The sequence below is a fragment of the Dunckerocampus dactyliophorus genome, chromosome 17 (assembly GCF_027744805.1).
Source record: "Dunckerocampus dactyliophorus isolate RoL2022-P2 chromosome 17, RoL_Ddac_1.1, whole genome shotgun sequence".
Lineage (NCBI taxonomy): Eukaryota > Metazoa > Chordata > Actinopteri > Syngnathiformes > Syngnathidae > Dunckerocampus > Dunckerocampus dactyliophorus.
This window is the reverse complement of record NC_072835.1, coordinates 17,840,674-17,861,119: the sequence shown is the minus strand read 5'-3', so window position 1 is coordinate 17,861,119 and position 20,446 is coordinate 17,840,674. Positions and strand designations below refer to the sequence as shown.

The 20,446-nt window shown below is 40.8% G+C and overlaps 1 protein-coding gene across 2 annotated transcripts in view; it reads left to right on the top strand.

The window, feature by feature from the left end:
• Positions 1-38: 38 nt before the first annotated feature.
• The window catches only part of ccbe1 (collagen and calcium binding EGF domains 1), a 50,424-nt gene continuing 30,016 nt past the window's right edge, over positions 39-20,446 (top strand). For both annotated transcript variants that reach the window (XM_054757486.1, XM_054757485.1), the window contains exon 1: positions 39-20,165. The gene's annotated coding sequence lies outside the window, so the exon portion shown is untranslated. The remainder of the gene's footprint in view (positions 20,166-20,446) is intronic.

Genomic DNA, 20,446 nt, shown 5'->3' with positions numbered 1-20,446 from the left:
TGCTGCTTTCTTTCTTCACGTTAGAGGAGGAGAAGACAGACGGACGAATGGATGGATGCGTTTTCTATTCCTCATTTTGGAAGGGTCGAAATGTCATGTTCAGAAGATGAAAAAAAAGAAACTGTGTATATTTCTAATATTTATAAACTAAAGATTATCACCATTATGCAATAGACTGTGACATAAAGATTACCTATACGTGTGCTGTAAATAGTTTTGTAGAGCTAGTATTTACAGATACTGTGTGGTGCATTCTCTATCATAACAATGTCTTACTTCTTACTGTACGTCTGTCGGGAACCTGGCTATCACCTGCAAGCGACTACAAAAGTGGACAAAGGAACCTTAATGCAAAAAGCCGAACGCCGAACGTACGGTACGGTAACAGTCGCATAACTTTATTTAAACTGCAAACGAGAATTGGTTGAATTTCCGCCGTGTCGGAGGTTTGGTGGACTGTCATCTTCACAGCTGAGTCAGAGTTACCACTGATTTTCGCAGAGCGAATAAACAACCAGCGAAACTTAAGCCGAATATAAACTGACCTCTTTTTTTGTTTTTGTTTAGCTCAAACCCCCCCCCCTTTTTTTTATGGACATGGATTCGTTTTTTGTCAAAAACCGACTCATCCGAAACCGGGGCGTACAAAAACCGAGGTTTGACTGTAGTTTGCTGTTTAAAAAAAGAACATTAGTAAGACTACAGATGTCCGTGGTTTCTTCTTCTTTTATGTTCTCGACTGTTAGCATTGGTTTTAGCATTAGCCTTCCGTGTCTACAGCCATCCACGTTTTCTTCTGCCGGCATTTGCAAACTTTCTTAGGCCCCATGGTGGATTATTTTACCAGTCGCACTTAATAAAAAATGTGCCGACGAGCACATGATTCGGCGGAACAAAACAGTACAGCGCAAATCGACTAGTTTGTTTTGCGTAATATTGTACAAAAACCAAGAAAGCGTATGAAAACAGGAGCAACATTTCTGCGAAAGTTTTTGTCGAAACCCGAAAACTGGGGCGTACAAAAACGGAGGTTTGACTGTAGTTTAGTTTAGTGTAGCGTAACAACATTAAGTGTACAGACACCCCTGTGTTTTTTCTTCTTGGTTTGTTTTGACTGTTAGCATTGTTTTTAGCATTCCAAGTCTACAGCCATCCACGTTTTCTTCTTCTTCATGGTTTCTTTTCAACTGTTGGCGTTCTTTTACCATTCGCTTGTGGACGCCTAGATGACTTAACCCGGGGTTGTCCAAAGGGCCGCCCCCAGCACATTCTAAAAATATAATTTAAGAAACAAAAAAACAACAGCAGCAGCAAAAATAGAAAAATCTGCAGTATTTTTACAAGCATAAAGTCGATATTTTAAGAGAGGAAAAAAGTTGTAATAGTATGACACAAAAACAATGTAGTTTTTGTAGTATAATGTTGAAATATTAAAGAAAAAAGATGGGTTTTTTTAAAGTTTGAAATGAGAAAGAAACAACAAAATAATGTTATTTTGGGAATATTAGGTTGGGGGAAAAGTTATAATATTATGGCACTTAAGCCCAAATATTATGGGAATAAAGTCATAATAATATGAGAAGAAAGTTGAAATAGTTGGAAAATAAAAATTTAAAAAACAGCTGTAATTTTACGAGAATAAAGTAAAAATATTACGAGAAAAAAGTTCTATTCTTGCAAGAGAAAAAAAAGTCACAGTTTTACGAGAATAAACTCATAATATCGTGAGGAAAAATGTTTTAGTAGCATAAAAAAACGTAAAGTCATATGATGAGAAACATACAAAACAAAATAAAGTTGTAATTTTTGGATAATTAGGTTGGGGAAAAAGTTATATTAACATGGGAATAAAGTCAAAATATTAAGATTAATGTTCATACTAATAATATGCTTTGTCACATCCAGTATATCACAAAGCTAAGATGCAGAGTTTTTAAAATATATATATATATATATTTGCATATCTAAAGTGGCCCTTGCATCCTTTCATTTTTTAGTATGTGAGCCTCGCTGGAAAAAGTTTGGACACCCCTGACTTAAGCAGAAAAGCAACGATCGGAATGCAAAATGTAATGTCCAAATTCATTCATAAGGGATGATTGCGGACTGAAAGTTTTACCAAAAAGTAAACGTCGAAGGCTTCGGTGTGCTGCCTTTTGCATTAAGGTTTTCATGTCTCGTGTGAATCCTTCCGTGTGGGCTTGGATAATGTAAACGGATCCTAACGGATGTGAGTTCCGCCCAGAAACAATGGAACGCTCCGTCTAAAGACCTCAACTATTTTCATGGAAGAGGCTATGGATTATGGCACGGGTCCAGTTTAGTGTGTCACGAGCCCACGAGGGAAAGACGGTTTGTCGAACAGATCGTGTGGATAGTGTACCAATACAGTCCCACCACCGCTGTCAATGAAAGCATGCACTGTCACAACAAAATACTTTTTGGGGAAAAAAAAAGAAGAAAAAACAATGTTGATGTTAATGTTAGATTCTGTTCATTGTCGTCTGTGTGTGAACATGGAGCATCGACCTTTCACATGGACATTCTTAAGTATTTGTGCCTAAACCATAGCCATGTTCCACCCTTCGGTTCATCCTGACGTTCCTCTTCTTTTATGTCTGTGTTCTTTTGGGGTTTTTTAAAGACGGGAAGTTTGCAACGATGGCCAAATGTCTCACGTGGCGTCCGATGTGTTTGTTTTCTCACAAGCTATATCCAGCTCATGTGCTGTACAGGGGATTTTTAATTTTTGTTTTTCCGAGGGGAAAAAGTGCAATCTTAAAAGCAGTGATATCACGCTGGATGAGACATTGTACAAATCCAAACCACCTTTCTACCTTTTACTTTGTAGCTAGTCACTGATGTTTGGGTCCATGTGTTTAAAGAACCGGCCAAAGCGAAAAGTCTTTTTGTGTGTGTGTGTGTGTGTGCGTGTGTGTGTGTGTGTGTGTGTGTGTGTGTGTGTGTGGTTTTGAATTGCACTTTCAGAGTAGAACATTTTAAGCGGATGAGTTATAGCAAAAGGGAGCTCGAGAATTTCCCAACAAGGAGCGCTTAATCGTGAATCTGCCATAGTGAGTAGGAACTATAGTGCACACAGATGGCAGCACTGTTGCTTTGTGCTGTTTTTCTTTCTTCTTGTTTTTGATACTTGCCTTTGGAAGGGAGTGCTTCCCAACGACGTGCTTTTTGTTTGTTTTCCTCTCTCTGCCGATTACAGCTAACGTACCGGACGGGCATTAATTATGAATAGTGAGCTTACACATGGTCAGCATAGCCACCCTCGACAAACCAGCACATATATTTCTACGTATACTTCTGATACCTGTTTCTTTCGTCGTCCATGTCGGTTGAAGAAAATAAGGATGCAAAAAGAATCTGATGCCCGCAAAGGACGAGAGCCACATTTTTTGCTTTCATATGTTTACTGTTGATGATGACGATGGAGGGGAGGGGTGAGTTTTTGGTAACGCCGCTCATCGACCCGCTCATTCTCGCCTGGTGACTTGATACGGAAGAAAAAAAAGAAAGATTAATGTCAAACTTTCTTACAACAATATGCAGACAAACAGTGTTTGTCAAAAATTTTGGGGGGATTTTTCTTTTGTTTTTCTTTTTGGGTATATTTTTGGTTTGTAAATAATAAACCTTTAAGATATAGAAAATAAACGACATATTGTCATTTCAATGAGCGTGTGTCGTCGTGTTTTGGACGGACAGATGCGAGCGGGGAAGTGAAGGGTCCAGAGAAGGTTCTGGAAGAGTCAGCGTTTCCGGGACCAGGTGAAATACTGTGTTGAGCGGCCTTCCGGGGGGATTTCCATTAATTGCCTTTGAAATCCAGGACTCAAGTCGTAAAACTGTCAGCCTAAAGACAGATTCCCTCAAGGGTCAGAGGACGGATGTTGTGCTTTCTTTGTTACAAGCTTCGACAGCTCGGAGCTTGTTGCAGCCCAAGCTGGGTTTTTATTGATTACATTTATTACTTTGAGGATGGCACCCGGTGTCCCCTTAATAGATCCGAGGGACATGTCGTGTGATGTGACATGTTTTTTTAATTTTCAATTCATTTTGACCTGTTGAATGAATAGCATCCGTCTATTTTCTATGCCGCTTATCCTAATTATCCTAATAATTTTAATATTATAGGTATAAAGGCAAAATATTATGGGAATAAAGTTGTGATATTATGGAAATTTTACACAAATGGGGGGGAAAAGAGCAGAACTTCATCCTAATAATAGTTCTCCTATATTAAAAAGCTGAGATGCATTTTTTTCTATCTTAGAAAACCCAATATTTCTTCACTGGTGCATTTCACACAGAACCCAGAAAACCAAGACATAAAAGAATGCATGTTCCCACAGTGTCAAAGCATCCTGCACAATTAGATGCACGACAATGACCCTGGTAATGGCTTTGAACAGGTCCAAGGATTTTTGCTATTCCCTTTCACACAGCCTGCCTCTGACACTGCCCTCCCAGCTGGAAAATTTCCGGGTCAACTTCAACCCCCACTCTGTGTCGAACAGCGACACACAAAAGTGCCGGGAAAAAGCTGGCTTTTTGTGGGCCGTGTGAAAGGAGACGATGACAAACCAACAAAACACCTGAAAGCAGATTCATGTGGTGGAAATATCTAAACATTCATCCCTTAGCTCCTTAATGGAGTGCTTTTGAAGGTTTGTGAAATGAGTACTTGCTACATTTTATTTTACCCACTATTTTTAAAAACTCCACAGGTGTTTACATGGAGGAAGAAAACACAGGTTCTTAAGGTAGCAATTGGTCCTGATGCTAGTCAAGACCACACCTCCTTGGATGGCAACTCTGTACCTTAAAATCCTGCCCACAAATGTCCCAAACAGAAGCATGATGGTGTGATGTCCTGCCAAATGGTGACACACCTTTCTCAGCAGCCATCCAGAGACCATATGGCTCATAGCGAAGACCATCACCTGCTATCCTGCACGCCTGCTCCAAGAGCCTCCACATGTACTGTACATAGGATAGGCAAGACCCCCGTCCATTATTTACTTCTAAAACTCCCACTAGAATAACAAGCTGTGAGATCCACAGGGAACCCGCAGATCTTACCTGGCAGATGATTGTTGAGCGAAAACCTGTGGAAGGCCAGGCTGCCCGAATAACCGCATGGAGTCGTTGGATCAGTTGGTTCTCCATCTGCATGGGAAAACACTGAGGTAAGACATTGGCAAACACACTTCTGGTATGAACGTGACAACCGCGCACGTATCGGACAACAACGTCTTCACTTTCTTTGGCTTTTTACAACAAAAGAATTAGCAGAAGAATTTAGCCAAAAATGAGCCGCACCGCCGTATTAGCTGCAGGGTTCGAAGTATAAGAAAAAGTATCAACTTATACACCAAAATTTACAGTGTACCTACTGTATTTACCGTAGTACTTATAATTGCATCCTTGAAAATGTTTCACTTTGTAGTATGTTGGAAACCTCACTTGCTAAGTACAGAACTGTTATTGTTTTGAGTATGCCCAAAACATGAGGCAGTCATTAACTGTGCACAAGCCCTTTAAGCAGTGACCAGTGATGATACCATAAAGAAAATATCAATATTTGTCAAATGAATGGAGGTAGAAATGTATTTTTTGTATTATTCCAATTCTTCTGAACAATTACCACTGCACTTAGTGTGAGTTGGTTGCTGTTTCTGGATGCTCTGCTGAATAAATGAATGAATTTGACCGGCAGGGTGGAGGATTATATATCCAAGCTCAACAGAAGCTGATCAAACTTTTACAACTGAGTAACGGAGCTTTTCCTGGGGAAGGATAGGGTTACTTTATATAGAAATAAGACAACAAATGTTTTTCAGTTTATGATTTAAAAAAAAACAACAAATGAAATATTAATAAGTGTTCGTTGTTGCCACGTTACGTCAATGAGAGCTCAAGGTACCCCGCCACATCACGTACTAATTCTGTGTAGTTGTTATTCCAGAGGAAACGCACCAACTTCACCTTGGGAGGACCACTAAATTTGTCTGCGCCGTGATGTTATCCTCTAGATTCAATTACCTGTAAGAGATTGTTACTGTTGTGGCTGCGCCGGGGTCGTCCGCCATCACGCATGTTGCGTTCCGCCCTGTCCTTGTGGTGATGCCGCTTCATTGACTTCGCAGCAAGGACAGCATGATACAGTGCAGGCTGCACATGGCAGCATCGTTAGTTTGCTACCGGACAACTACACACCAACCAAGGAGACATCTTGGATCGAATTTCATCAGGACAATGAAGCACGTGTGAGCTTAACTTCCCCTTAAAACGGTTAACGAAATAGATCGACCTTCCGGAGTAAACGTAACTTGTTTAAGAACACAAGGGCAGGCACGGAGCTGATTGGCTGAGACATAAATATTCAGAAAACAAGAAGCTTGAAGGATAATAAGACATGGATTAAAAAATATACAGTAATATAAGCACATGGACGATGCCCTGTGGGCATCTACGAATACGCGCATTGTGCATTTAATTAAAAAAAAAACGGAATTAAATCAAATTTCAGATGAAAAGTCACAATAAAAAAAATTTTAAAAACATTTTATGTGATTAAAATTATAAACAAATTAAAGCACAAGATAAACTTAAAATTAAAAATAAAAATATATATTTTTTAATTTCTATTTACCAGGGGTGTCCAAAGTGCGGGCCGCGTGCCAAAAAAGTGTATAATATATTAATGAAATAAATAAAGTAAAATAAAAGTGTATTTAAATAAAACATGTAAAGCCCAAATAGAAATATATGTACTTCAGCTCCTTACACGGATACATTGTGGGCATCGACGACCATCAACGTTGGTTATTTCTTTAACAGCATATGACAGACTGTGCTTTACATATAGAAAATGTACATTATTAAATGAAGAAATAAAAAAATATATAGTTTTAATTTTTAGTAGGAAGGAGATGTGCGTTATCGTTATTGTTTTGTTTTGTTTTTTTAAATAAGAGTTAGTTTCAAAGACTAATTAGCTCCACTAGGAGGCGACCACACGTGTCTTTAGTAGTTTTTTTTTTTCTTTCTTATTCTCTCTGTTGTTTTTTTTCTTTCTTTCATAGCTGGCGTGTGGTACCCAGATGTGCCGCAAGTCCCTTTGACCTTTCCCCAGCGCTTTGCCTTCATATCACGTTTAACCTCACATGCGAACGCTCGATGTCACCGCTGACCTCAGTGTAAGAGGTCGCAGGCTCCTTGTTAGCTCGTGACCCCCGAACGCAACACAGACACACACGCACACATCCTGGTTCTTTTTTTTGTGTGTGACAGAAAAGAGACAAACGTGTGCCTTTTCTTGTTTGTGATGCCACCTCTGGCTGCTCAGTACAAAAAAGCTACATTGACAATAATAATAATAATCAAACGGAATGTGAGCCATATTTAGTTTTGGTGTAAAGAAACTCACCTAGCCGGCACACTGCATGTCCATCACCACATCTGAAGCTTTTTATTATTAAGGTAAAAAAAAAATCCAAACCTTCATGGTCCTGTGTGAAAAAGTGATTGCTCCCTAAACCTAATAAGTGGTTGGGCCACGCTTAGCAGCAACATCTGCAATCAAGCATTTGCTATAACTTACAATGAGTCTCTTACAGCGCTGGGGAGGAATTTTGGCCCACTCATCTTTGCGGAATTGTTGTAATTCAGCCACATGGGAGGTTTTTCCAGCATGAAGCGCGTTTTTGAGGTCATGCCACAGCATCTCAATAGGATTCAGGTCAGGACTTTGACTAGGCCACTCCAAAGTCTTCATTTTGTTTTTCTTCAGCCTGTCAGAGGTGGACTTGCTGGTGTGTTTTGGATCATTGTCCTGCTGCAGAACCCAAGTTGGTTTTAGCTTGAGGTCACAAACAGATGGCGGGACATTCTCCTTCAGGATTTTTTGGTAGACAGCAGAATTCATAGTTCCGGCAAGTCTTCCAGGTCCTGAAGCAGCAAAACAGCCCAGACCATCACACTACCACCACCATATTTTACTGTTGGTATGATGTTGTTTTTCTGAAATACGGCGTTCCTTTTACACAAGATGTAATGGGACACACACCTTCCAAAAAGTTCAACTTTTGTCTCATCAGACCACGGAGTATTTTCCCAAAGGTCCTGGGGATCATCAAGATGTTTTCTGGCAAAATTGAGACGTGCCTGAATGTTCTTTTTGTTCAGCAGTGGTTTTCGTCTTGGAACTCTGCCATGCAGGCCGTTTTTGCCCAGTAACTTTCTTATAGTGGAGTCATGAACACTGACCTTTACTGAGGCAAGTGAGGCCTGCAGTTCTTTGGATGTTGTTGTGGGGTCTTTTGTGACCTCTTGGATGAGTCGTCGCTGCGCTCTTGGGGTCATTTTGGTTGGCCGGCCACTCCCGGGAAGGTTCACTACTGTTCCATGTTTTCGTCACTTGAGTTATGCTATATGTATATATTGATTTTTCAATTGGAAAAACACAAAATATGCAATATTTTTCCAAAAATGTGGTCACAAGAAGTCGGTCATAAAGTTTTAATAAAAAAATGCATCTATACATTTTTACCACGGCATTGCATGCTCCTCATACATTGATTTCTTGAATCCAGATAGCGCATGACATGCTGCTGTGCCTCTGTTCTTCACTGTCACACTGCTATTGCTGCAATCTTTACATAAATAACCTGACCAGATGGATCGTCGTTTACCATTACAAGACAAATTGAAATGTACTATAAAAAATACCACATTTTTAATTCACAAGCGTGTCCTTGCCTTACCTAAGCCACACTGTCTGTGTTGCTTTCGTCTATTGATGAACTGTCAACAGATGGCGTTCATTGTCTCCTTCATGGAACACAACTTTCCATCAATTCCACTCGGAGGATTTGTTTTCTGCTCCGATGCTTGGCCCTGCAATCTTTATTTCTCAAACACACATCTTCCTCGGCGGAAAAACAACATGAAAATATCTTTTGAACATGTGATGCAGCTTTCGGTCATCAACCAGAGGCCTTGACCTTTAGGATGATCCGCAGCAGATGTCAGGCTTTCCCTGTGACCCCTTCCCTTGTTCATATTGTGGTCCAGCGTTCCAAGGAAAGCTTTAATCCCACTTTGTTCTGATGGGAACAGATTACAGTATTGTATGTTGTTGTCCTTGATAGACTTATAAAATAATGTAAAGAGCAACCCCCTGCTGCCCCCCTCATGTACGGCATGAAACACACCAGCCACACCAGCGATCGATGAAAGCTTCACATCTCGCTGGAATCATCATTGGGTTGGTTGTTTTTTCCGCGTCGAGCAGTGAGAGCAGTGTAGCTGAAAGGTTCCACTCTGGGACTTTGTAGTCTTGAAAAATCATGATTGATTTGACATAAAAAGTGCCCAAACCTGAGGGCACAAAGCGGCGTAATGGTGTACCGTCTCGGAAATAAGATTATGTAAGATAGTGCATGATATGCTGCTATGCCTCGCTGAATTCAAGGAAAATGAGAAGACATTGGACCCAAAATAATAACTAAAGATAAAGTACATTTGTATAACTCTATAAATAAATCTATAGAATGAATGCAGTCATACCTCATTTACTACACTTAATTGGTTCCAGAGCCGACCGCGATAAGTGAATTTCCGCAAAGTAGGATTCAGTATTAATAAACAGAATATTTTCGTAGTTAAAGCATAGAAAACCTGTTTATAACCTTCTAAATACGGTTTTTACAGCCTTCTAAACATGAAATAACACCCTATAGTCACCTTTACACTTATATTACCCCATTTAGTAGACATAATAATGGAAAATAAGACATCTTAGACAGTGGTGCCTTGGTTAACATCATTAATCCGTTCCAGATGACCCGACTCAAACCAAAACGGACACATTTTCCCATAGAAAAGAATGTAAATCCAATTAATCCGTTCCAGACACCCATAAATGTTAACACAAAACACATTGCGAACGCAAGCCAAGACAAAATTTTTGATAAAATTTTGAATTTTAACCGAAAAACACGCTAACTGAGGTACCACTGTACATACCACACACGTTAGCATTGACTTCCTAGTGGCTGTTGTCTTGCCAATGTAACGATACTGACACCTAGAGAGTAGATTAGAATACTAATTTACTGTCACTGTTTGACTCACAATGCGCTTCAATCGCTTTATTAGCAAGCAGAGAACCCATACAGTGAACATTCAAACAGGAGCTGCTGTCGGCCACTCTCTACACTGGTACGCTTTGTAGGTTTGTAATCTGTTTTTTTTATGTTGCTTTTGGATTTAATGGCTTCTTCTTGGTCGAGTGGCCTTTCAGCCCTTGGTCCAGGATAATGACACACGTTTACCAGCTTTAGCCATCATCTTCACGAAGTCTTTTCCTGTGGTTCTGGGGTTGATTCGCACATTTCGGGCCAAAATATGTTCATCTCTGAGACAGAGAAACCGTCCCCTTCCTTATGATGGCTGGTCATTACCACATCTGGAAATTGCACCCAAGGATGAACCAAACTTGTGGAGATTTTTTAAAATTTTCCCATAATATCAAACAAGCAAACAGGAAAAAAAAAATGTTTGTGTGTTTTTAAACAGTGCATGTAAACTTGTGGTGTATGATAATGTATGATATGTTGTGATCAACTGAAGGAAAACGAGAAGACATTAGACACAACGTAACGTAGCTTTACGTTACATCGCATACTCGACTTATGGGTAGTCGCACATGCAGTGGGATAGTGCATGATATGCTGCTGCAGTGTATACACCGCTGTATTCAAGTAAAAACAATAAGACACACATTTGAGGATCATTTCTTAGATGCAGTTGTATATTTGTGTCATTCTTGCATCTGCAAAGTAACACAACACGAGGTAATTTGTCACCAGTGGTGGTGCAATGCTATTATTGTAAAGGGGGTCAGTGCTGATGGGACAAAAAAAAAAAAAAAATCATCGGTCATGTGACCAAACACATTGTTGATCACGGAGAGCAGATTTTGCGCCTGAGTGGTGCCACATATATTTTGTGCTTATCTGTTGGTTACACTTTAACAGTGAGGGTCAAATGTTATTGATTTAAATTGCCTGTAAATGCTTTTAGGCTGACTGGGAGTCCAATTGACGTCTTGTTTATTAATTAACAATCTGCCTTTTTTAGTCCTTGGAAATGTGCATCGTGTTTCGTTAAAGTAGCCAGTCATTGTTTTAGTAATGCATAGATTTCCCCAACGCATACCTAAATGAATATGCGTACAAAAAGACTGTTAAGTCTTGTTTGTTACACTGATAAAATGCTCAGTGGATTTCTTAGAACAGAATGGCCACAGAGACATGGACATAAAGTGTAGGGGAATTCATTGGTTCACAGACGTGAGTGGTTGCTGGTCAGCTGGGATCGGCTCCAGCTCACACTTACCCCAATGAGGATGAACGCTATAGAAAATGGATGAATCGTAACATTCACATTTTATCTTAGTAATCCTAATAATAACAACTCAATTTCCAACAATTTGCATGCTTCAAAGCCAATGATAATAATTTGTTTGGGGTTTTTTTCTGCAAATTTGTATTAGTATTATTATTAGTAGTAGTGCTTTCATTACTTGTCTGTTTTTTAATTTTTTATTTAAGATAAAAATTCAATATTATTGCTGTTGTTTTGATAACAATATGTTACAGTATATTTATAATATTTATTATTATTAATAGTAATGAAATTGGCATATTTAAAATTATCGTGCTACTACCACATGCTATGCTATGCTACTATACTATACTACTAATATTATTATTGTGGGGGTAAAAATATATATTTTTAATAATACGTTATTCAGATTTTTCAGTGGTATTAGTATTAGTAATAGTGCTGGAATTAGGTGTAGTAGTAGTAGTAGTAGTAGTACTACTACCATTATGGTACTACTATGGCACATGGATGTCCGAGGTCCCGCTCACCCACCTCTACCCTCCAGGGGATGTAAGCAATCAATCCCCTCCACCCTGCACCCATGCCGGACTCCACAGCCATGTGACACCTAAAGCCTCCTGCGTAACAGTTAATAATCCTGCCATGGCTAAACCTACTGGCAGATTAAAGTAAATCCCCCCCATGAATTCCACTTTTCTGTTGTGGTATCACTAACTTTATTAACCATCATATCATGATGAATCACGACGACTAGCAGACCGTTGATGCATCGAGCCATTTCTGCCCGGGGTCGCTCACATTTTCGCTGCACCCGCTTTCAAGTGTGTGAGATGCATGCATGCACAAAGCTGCTATGTATTATGAATTGTGAGTGACCTCTGTCTAAGCTCTGGAATCTCAACCCGTCTGTTAGACGACATAAGCTTCTATTTCTTTTTTATGCACCCCTTCTGGCTCTAAAATAGATCAGTCTGAAAGGGATCTGATGTAATTCTATTATACTGCTTCCAGCTTCCTGCTTAGGGCGCTGCTGTTGCAATAGCATGCTTTTTTATTAACGTGCAAAGTGTCAGTTTTGCATTAGGGGCAAATGAGACAGTGCCCCAGCTGTTCCAGCAGATGGCAGTGTTGTTAAAAATGTACTTTTAAGTGATTGAAAGAAGACATTTAGGTTTAAAAATATTAGTGTTGTATTGGGGGTGATTTACATACTGCAGTGTGTCTGTGTATTTAAAATAAAATAAATAACAAACAATAAAATAAATACTTTTGGAAAAATAATAACATAAATTTAAAAAATACTAATTATTATTATTAAAATAATAATAGTAAAAACATCTCTGGGTGCACTTTTAACCCTTAATCAAAAAAGAAACTGTATTTAGTAACCAAAAACATGCCTCACTATCGCTTCTTGTCAATCAGGAAAGTCATTATTAGAATAATATAATAAAATAATAATGCAGTTAAAAAAATAAAATATAAAAATATATATTGGTATCTTTTTTTAAACAAAAGTAAAATAAAAACAAATTATTTATAAACATAAAATGCTACATTCCCAAAAATATATATAAAAAATGATACACAGTCATATTGTAAAAATGCATTTGTGCTATTAAAGGCTTCCCCTCCAAATAAGCACCTTACCCCCAAAATAGGCACCTGATACCCTCTGCAGCTCAGCATGAGGAAGTAATGGCGAAAGAGATAAAGAGATAGATGGATAGATGGATGTGTCTTGAATCTTGAACATCTTGGGCCAGAAAATTCTACTTGTTGTTTTTTAATCAGTAAAAATAGCGTCTAAGGCGTATAGTGTGGCTTGCTACTCGGATGCTTCCATGACAGATGTCCCATGCAATCCTGATATAAGCTGGCATTAAGGTCAGACCACAGGAGACTCCTTTCTTTCTCTTTTATGAATTAGTGGCGACATGGTTTGTCTTAAGAAGCCCACTTCCTCAGATGACCCGCATTGTTCTTCGTAGAGAAAACTTTGTTTTCTAGTGTGACGTATTCTCAATGAGTACTTCCTCTTCCTGGTCTGGACGAACAGGGAACGCTAGGGGTGGAAAGGTCGTGTGAGGACAAATCTGTCCATCTGCGTTGTCCATCAGGAGGAAGTGTTACATCACGCTACGCGTACAGATGCGCGAGTGGAAGTGGCCAAGCGGACGCACATGATCAGCCCGGAGTGATATGTCCACGCAGAGTGGCGCATGTGGTCGTTAAGCGCTTGGTGGGGCCACGTCCAGATTGTTGCGTCATCGCTGCTATTCCCTTTTCAGCATGTTCGGACAATACAAAACCACACAAGAATAAACATATCTGTCTGTGTGACTTGTTGAAAGGACAAATCATGACCTGATGATACTGTTCCACTCCAGTCCTGCAGGTGGCAGCAATCTAGCATACTTTTCACCACAGTTCCATCTGCAGGAACACGTGGGTCACCGCCCCTCTTGGACACAAGGAGGACGCAGAAAGCTGACAAAACCTGATCAGTCCAAAAACGACACCGCACCGAGGGCTTGATTTGTCATTTCATCAGGTCGGGACCGGTTGGAAAATTTGTTTCGTCAGATCCGAACCTGTTTTTACCCACAAATGTCCGAAAAGGCTACTTGGACTGTTTCATTAGGTTTCGGACCTTTTTGAAAATTGTGGGGTAGTTTGTGACCACGACCAAAAAATTACCACATTTTTTTTTCCAACTTTGCTGCCACAGCCCCTTTTTTGTCCAGGAGGTTCCGGAAACCTCTTATACCCTCATTATGGGTACCAGGAGGACCCAAAAATGGGCTAAAATGCCATTATTTCCAAGGGAGTTCACAACTGTCACAAAATCACGTTTTACCCACAAAAATGTCCCGGCAAGACCCCAAAAAGGGTAAAATGCCATTTTTCATACAGCCAAAAATGGCCTCTTGCAGTACTTTACAGAGGGGTCCATTTCCAGCTGTTTCTGCAGGTTGCAAAATCACGTTGTTTTTTTTTTGTGTTGCTGTCACAGCCCCTTTTTGGGGGCCAGGAGGTCCAGGAAACCTCTTAAAGACTCATTAGGGGTCCCGGTAGGATCCAAAAATGGCCTAACACAGCATTTTTGTTTGATTTTGGCATCGCAACATCCCATTTTTTTTAGGAGGCTGCCACTGTCCCTTTTGGGATAGCAAGTTCTTATGCTTTCATGCTTGGCTGAGGTACGGATGTCACGGCTCTCGTATCCCTCAAGGTGTCATTCGGAGTCAGTTCACTAGGGATTTAAAAACCAAAAAACAACAAAAAAGAAGGTAATGAATAATTCATGAGCTCAAGTTGTTGGTGCAGGAAGTCCAACTTACGTGTGACTGTGCTTTTTAATGCATGCTAATTCCATGTAAATATTCCCACTGTTAGCTTGTGTTTTCTGATTTATCGCCTCAATTAAATTCCCATTAGGAATCATCAGAATTTCATATTCATTCATGTCGGCTGGTGACTCATTCCTGAGGAGGAAATTAAATCTCATGCTTGAAAATAATTCTCGACGTCTCGACGGTGCCAGATCCATGACTTCTAGCGGCCGGTTTGACTTTCTCCCCAAAATCTTCTGACATTTGAAAGCCTTTTGAGTGGCGTCTGTGAAGGCTGAATCAATCACAAGACGGAGAAAAAGTGCAGAGGCTGCCGTGAGTTCGGGCCTGTGATTGACACTTTGGACACAACTGACTCACAGAGGTCAGCGAGGGGTTCGCTTGGCACAGACGATCAAAAGGTTGAAAGTGACACAGCTTTATCTGAGACAAGGGCAACCAATTCCACATGACGAATTAAGACAAAACGGTCACAAAATGTCGAATCGAAACTGTGTAAAGACGAACAGGGGGTCCTTGGGTGGAGTTTTGGTATCAGTCGAGGAAGTCGAAGAGGCAGGAGAACAAATAAAACTATAATAAGCATCCTGAGGCGTTCCCAGGCCAGTTGAGAGGCGTAGTCTCTCCAATGTGTCCTGGGCGTTCCCTGAGGCCTCCTACCGGTCGGACACACCCTGTCCACCTGCCCAGGGAGGTGTCCGGGACGCATCCTGCCCAGATGCCTGAGCCATCTCATCTGGCTCCTCTCGATGCGGAGGAGCAGCGGTTCAATTCCGGGTTTCTGCCAGATGACAGTGCTTCTCACCTTATCGCTAAGGAAGAGCCCCCCTTCGGAGAAAACTCATTTTCTTATACTCGTATTCCATAAACCTCATCCCACACTGGCTGCGTGAAAGTCAGCCATGTGAACCACTACAACACCACTGGCTGCTGAGCTGCACTGTTGTACCTGTTCTCTGTCCAGGTCCTACGAGCTTGCCTTGTGGGGACGGAAACATGAACCACGTGGGTAAAAGCGAAGTCCTGCACTAACTTTGTTGTAAAGTCCTTTTACATAATGTGTTTTTTTCCCAGACATGGTTTTGGTTTATTTCGGATCTGTGAGGTGTCACATTAGTGCGAGAGGCCTGCCGGAAAAATGTACTAATTCACATTTTCCCTGCATGGGTTGCCTCGTTGCCACCATCTGCTCGCCCGCATTCCGACCGCATTCTCCCCGTCCGAAGGAATTAAGCTAAGCATCCGTGTGACGTGGTAACTGCGATAAAGAAGGCCCACCTGCATCATCTTAAAGGGCCGCTCCATCTTTCCATTTCCATTTCCTCCGATTTTTCTTTCCTATCTGGATCACTCAAGAGGATGCTTACCAAGTGTGCATTCATACCTGCAATCAAACATGGAAGGGAGGGCATTCCCAAGGGCACGGCGCCAAGGTCATTTCTATTGATCGCGGTGGACGTGTGGAAGTAGTTTCCAATCTGGCGGTAGATGTCGCCTGCTGATGGACGACTAAATTGGCTTAGAGATTGTTTTTTATTTGTGCGGCCCGTACAACCGCGTTCCCATGTCGCAGTTTAATGACACCTGCAATAACACGTTATCATGCGGAAGCACTTTGGGGCAGACCACGTCTATCACCGAGCAACTTTCCCTTTGCAAGACTGCAATGGAAGATGCGGGGCGGCTCTCGTGGATGTCTTCAGGCTAGAGATGACTCACGAGTTGCACAGCTGATGCGAGTGAAAGGAGAGACACTGTATGTGCCGGAAGAGAACCATTCAACCGTTTGAAATGACAGGAAGGAAATCGTCTGTTAACCTGCTGTCACACCACTGAACTGTTCTGCGTGAATACGCTGCATTCACGAGAAACCGCACGCGAACGCTGAGAGATGACGTCACCGAGCAAGAAGTGGCAAAATGACAAGAAGCCAGATGCTGTCACAGTAAAATTGGAATATTCCAAGAAAAGGGTGGGAATGTTGTCACAGTCACGTCATAACGTCGCGACAGCGAAGTCACGAGCTCCAAGACAAAAATGGAAAAGTTACAGTACAAGAACAAAGTTTACGACAATAAAGTAGTAGGAGGAAAAAGTCAAAATATTGCGGGAATAAGTTCCAAAAAAAAAGGTTGATTTGAGAAAGCGTTGTCATGTTGTGTGAATAAAGTTGTCGTGTTAGCAAGACAAAGTTGTACATTTACCAACCAGTTTTAGTGTTGGAGGGAAAGCGTTGTAGTACATCGACTGCCAAATCATGAGCTCACAAAAAAAAAAGGCAAACTGCGTTACAAGAATAAAATGGTCGTGTTACGACAATAAACCGTTACCTTTTACGGGAAGTAAATAAAACAAATGTACTGCGATATCACAGGGGAAACAAGCAACATGATTACGAGTCAAATCCAAATGGGAAAAGCCATGTTTTCATGACAAAGTCCAAGTGTTACAAGACAAAAAATATCCTGTAACATTACTACTCGTGTTCCCGTTACATCACATGCTCATGTATTAAATATGACTGCTGACACACTCAACTAACTCACGAAAAAGATGCTCCAGCAAACACGTAACCTCCAACTGTGTGAATACGTAAATATCCTGTATGCACGTGTAGCATCTCCTACTGTGTGTTCTCCACCAGAATGACCTTATTGGCGTCATGTAAAAGTCCACATAGACAGATGGAGGTAGTGATTTCAAATACAGTAAGAGGATCATTAACAAAGAATAAAGAATTATGTATGCAAAGTTAGTCAAGGGTAATGCAAAATGAATTAGTGGTACTATATTAGCAGGAAGAGAGAGGCACTATGAGTTCAAACCCTCCCGGCTGTGTTCTTCCTGCACTGAACAGCTTGCATTAAAAAGCACCAGTGACCTTGAGACACGCACAAAAACACAGAGGGAGGAAGTCACACTTTAACATCCTCGTCATCATATCTGAGCCTCTCAAAGAGTCAGCCCCGCATTGTGACGCAAATACAAGTTAAGACGAGCGAGGCGAGGTGACGCAGGCTCTGTTAGCGTTGGTTAGCGAGCTCCAACCTGACCACTTGTCTGGGCATGTGCAGACCAGCACTGCAGTGCTGCAGCCAGCACACACACAAGAACGGGGCCGGGAGGTGCCGCTTCGATAAATATGGGGGGAAGAATACATGGAGCATCGATGAATCAGCAATTGACTCCAGTCAAGCAGTTTAGCAAGATATTAAACACTAAATTACACTCAAAGCAGGCGATTTTACAACAAGTTGTGCTACAAATGTAAAAAAAATGTTGCTTCCTGATGTGGTACTCACCACAAATATGGCTGACACGCTAATGTGTGACAACTTCAGCTTTATACGACTGTCTGACTTGCTACTGTTGGCTCCATTTAGCTCTGTAACTGGTTGTTGTTAGTGTTAGCTAAATACAACTGAATATATTAGCCATTGTTCACCTTAGCTGAATAAAGAAGCTAACGGACCAATATACTTCTTATTATCCCACAATGATGTATTATTGATTTTATTGGCGATTTCAACCATTATCAGGCCAATATGAGGGAATTGTGATGTCATACTGAGAAATCCGATAACTTTAAAAACAGCTCTGATAACTGATCATTTTCAAAAAACCTTCCAATGAGGCAAGATACTGTGCAGGTGAGCAAATCAAGCGCTCCTTTTTTTTTTCTCCTGCCTGTGACATCATCGGCCTGTCGTAACTTCTCCTGACCTCACTTGCAAACAGACTAATTTGTTTGAAAAGTGCAAAAGGTTTGCCAGCGACCTCCGTAGCTGTAGTAGTCCTGCTCGGAGGGGGTGCCCGAATACAGAGCACCTTGATGGGCCACGCCGGGCGGCTCCCCCCTCTCTACACTCTGGTTCTCCAGATAGCAGTGACGTGGTAGTAATGTCATGATATTTGATGAGGACAAATTAATAGGTACAGTTGGTCAAATCCAAATGTGTTTGAGTCCTTCTTACCTCCAGGCGTGCACAGACTAATGTTAAATCTACATTTTTAAAAAGTAGATATAAAAAAAGTTATCGGTATCAGCTATCGGTACCATATCGGTCTTGAAAGCAGAACGTCATAGACGCATACACAAAATAAATAACTACAAAATAATGCGACAAGGACTTATATATAATGAATTCTGTTATCTCATTTCCATTCTGTCATAAATAAAAATAAATAATACAAATACAGTCACCACTTTGCGGTTCCAATTTCGTGGCCTCATTCTATCACGTTTTTAAAAAAATATGTTCATTCATAAATCATGCCGTTTTATGCTTGAATCGGACCTATTATTAGTCAAAACACGTGCGTATTTAAGCAAATGTTACGTATTTATTTGCCTGAATTAAGCATTTTCAGGACAAAAATAGCTAAATGAAGTAAAATACAAACATGAGGCGTTCAAAAGACGCAATCAGACGTTGATGAAATGTAGTACTCTACTCCGGTCACTCGGTGTCAGTAGTGTTACTGTAATGTCGGCGAGACACACAAAGATCAAACTCGATCGCCGGAACGACAGGCTTTTATTGCAGGTTTGGATTATCTCACAATAAAAATCCCTAATAAAAACAGGGGCTATTTTTGGGGCCGTTACCCACAAACAGCTGAAACTCAACTCTGAACCCCCGACATCACTTCCTGTCGGCCTCTCTTTCAGGTCGCCTAGGGAACACATTTAAAGTAACACACACGAGCACAATTACGTCTACTATATTGAGTAATGGGAGTGTAAAGGTGACTATAGGGGTGTTATTTCATGTCTAGAGGGCTCTAATAACATTAAAAACCATATTTAGAATGTCTTAAACAGATTTTCTATGCAGTAACTATGAAAATATTATTTTTATAATTATGGAATCCTACTTTGTGGAAATTCACTTTTCCCGATCACGTCTGGGACTAATTAATCGGGATAAAGGAAGGATCACTGTACATATTGGAATGAAAGAAAAACAGCATCATCTGGTGGATATATCGGGGCACTGCACCTCCTTGCCCCTTTAAGGTGGAGTTGCTACGCCTGATAGCTCAAAAGAATTTTCAAACATCATTTTAGTCCATTTTTGTCATGTATGTAATGACTTGTTATTCCGTTTCCACGACGTCTGACTAGCAGGATGTTATACTTATATATAGCTAGATACCATGTACTGTATTATGCGTGTACTAGAGCGGCAATGACGTACATCAAAGGACCAAAAATGCTGCATCTTGTTATTTTGCGCAATAAAATAAGGTCACGGTGAGAATCACAGCGCATTTTTTTCTCTTTGCTGTTTGGAGACGTGCAGTCTCTCCTCTGGGCCTGCTGCAGCCTTCATTTGGCGTCTCGAGTTGCTGAGGCATCGGACCAGGTGGAAGGTAAATGGCACCGCGCAGTCGTGACGCACCCTGCTATGGCTAAAAGCTGTCATCCATTTTGTGGGCACTGATGACGAGGGAGGGTGCTGAAAAAGAGAAGGGGATGTAGGATGATGAGGATGGGGAGGGTGGAGAAGGCGACAGTGGTGATGGTGATCTGTTGGGTGAAAGGGCCATCCAGTGGTGGGAAGCAGAACTGCAGCTTGCTTTTGCTGGCATTCTCTGCAAAATATAGTGTGATTTTTTTTTTTTTTTACACTAAGAATTTTTTTAACTGCACT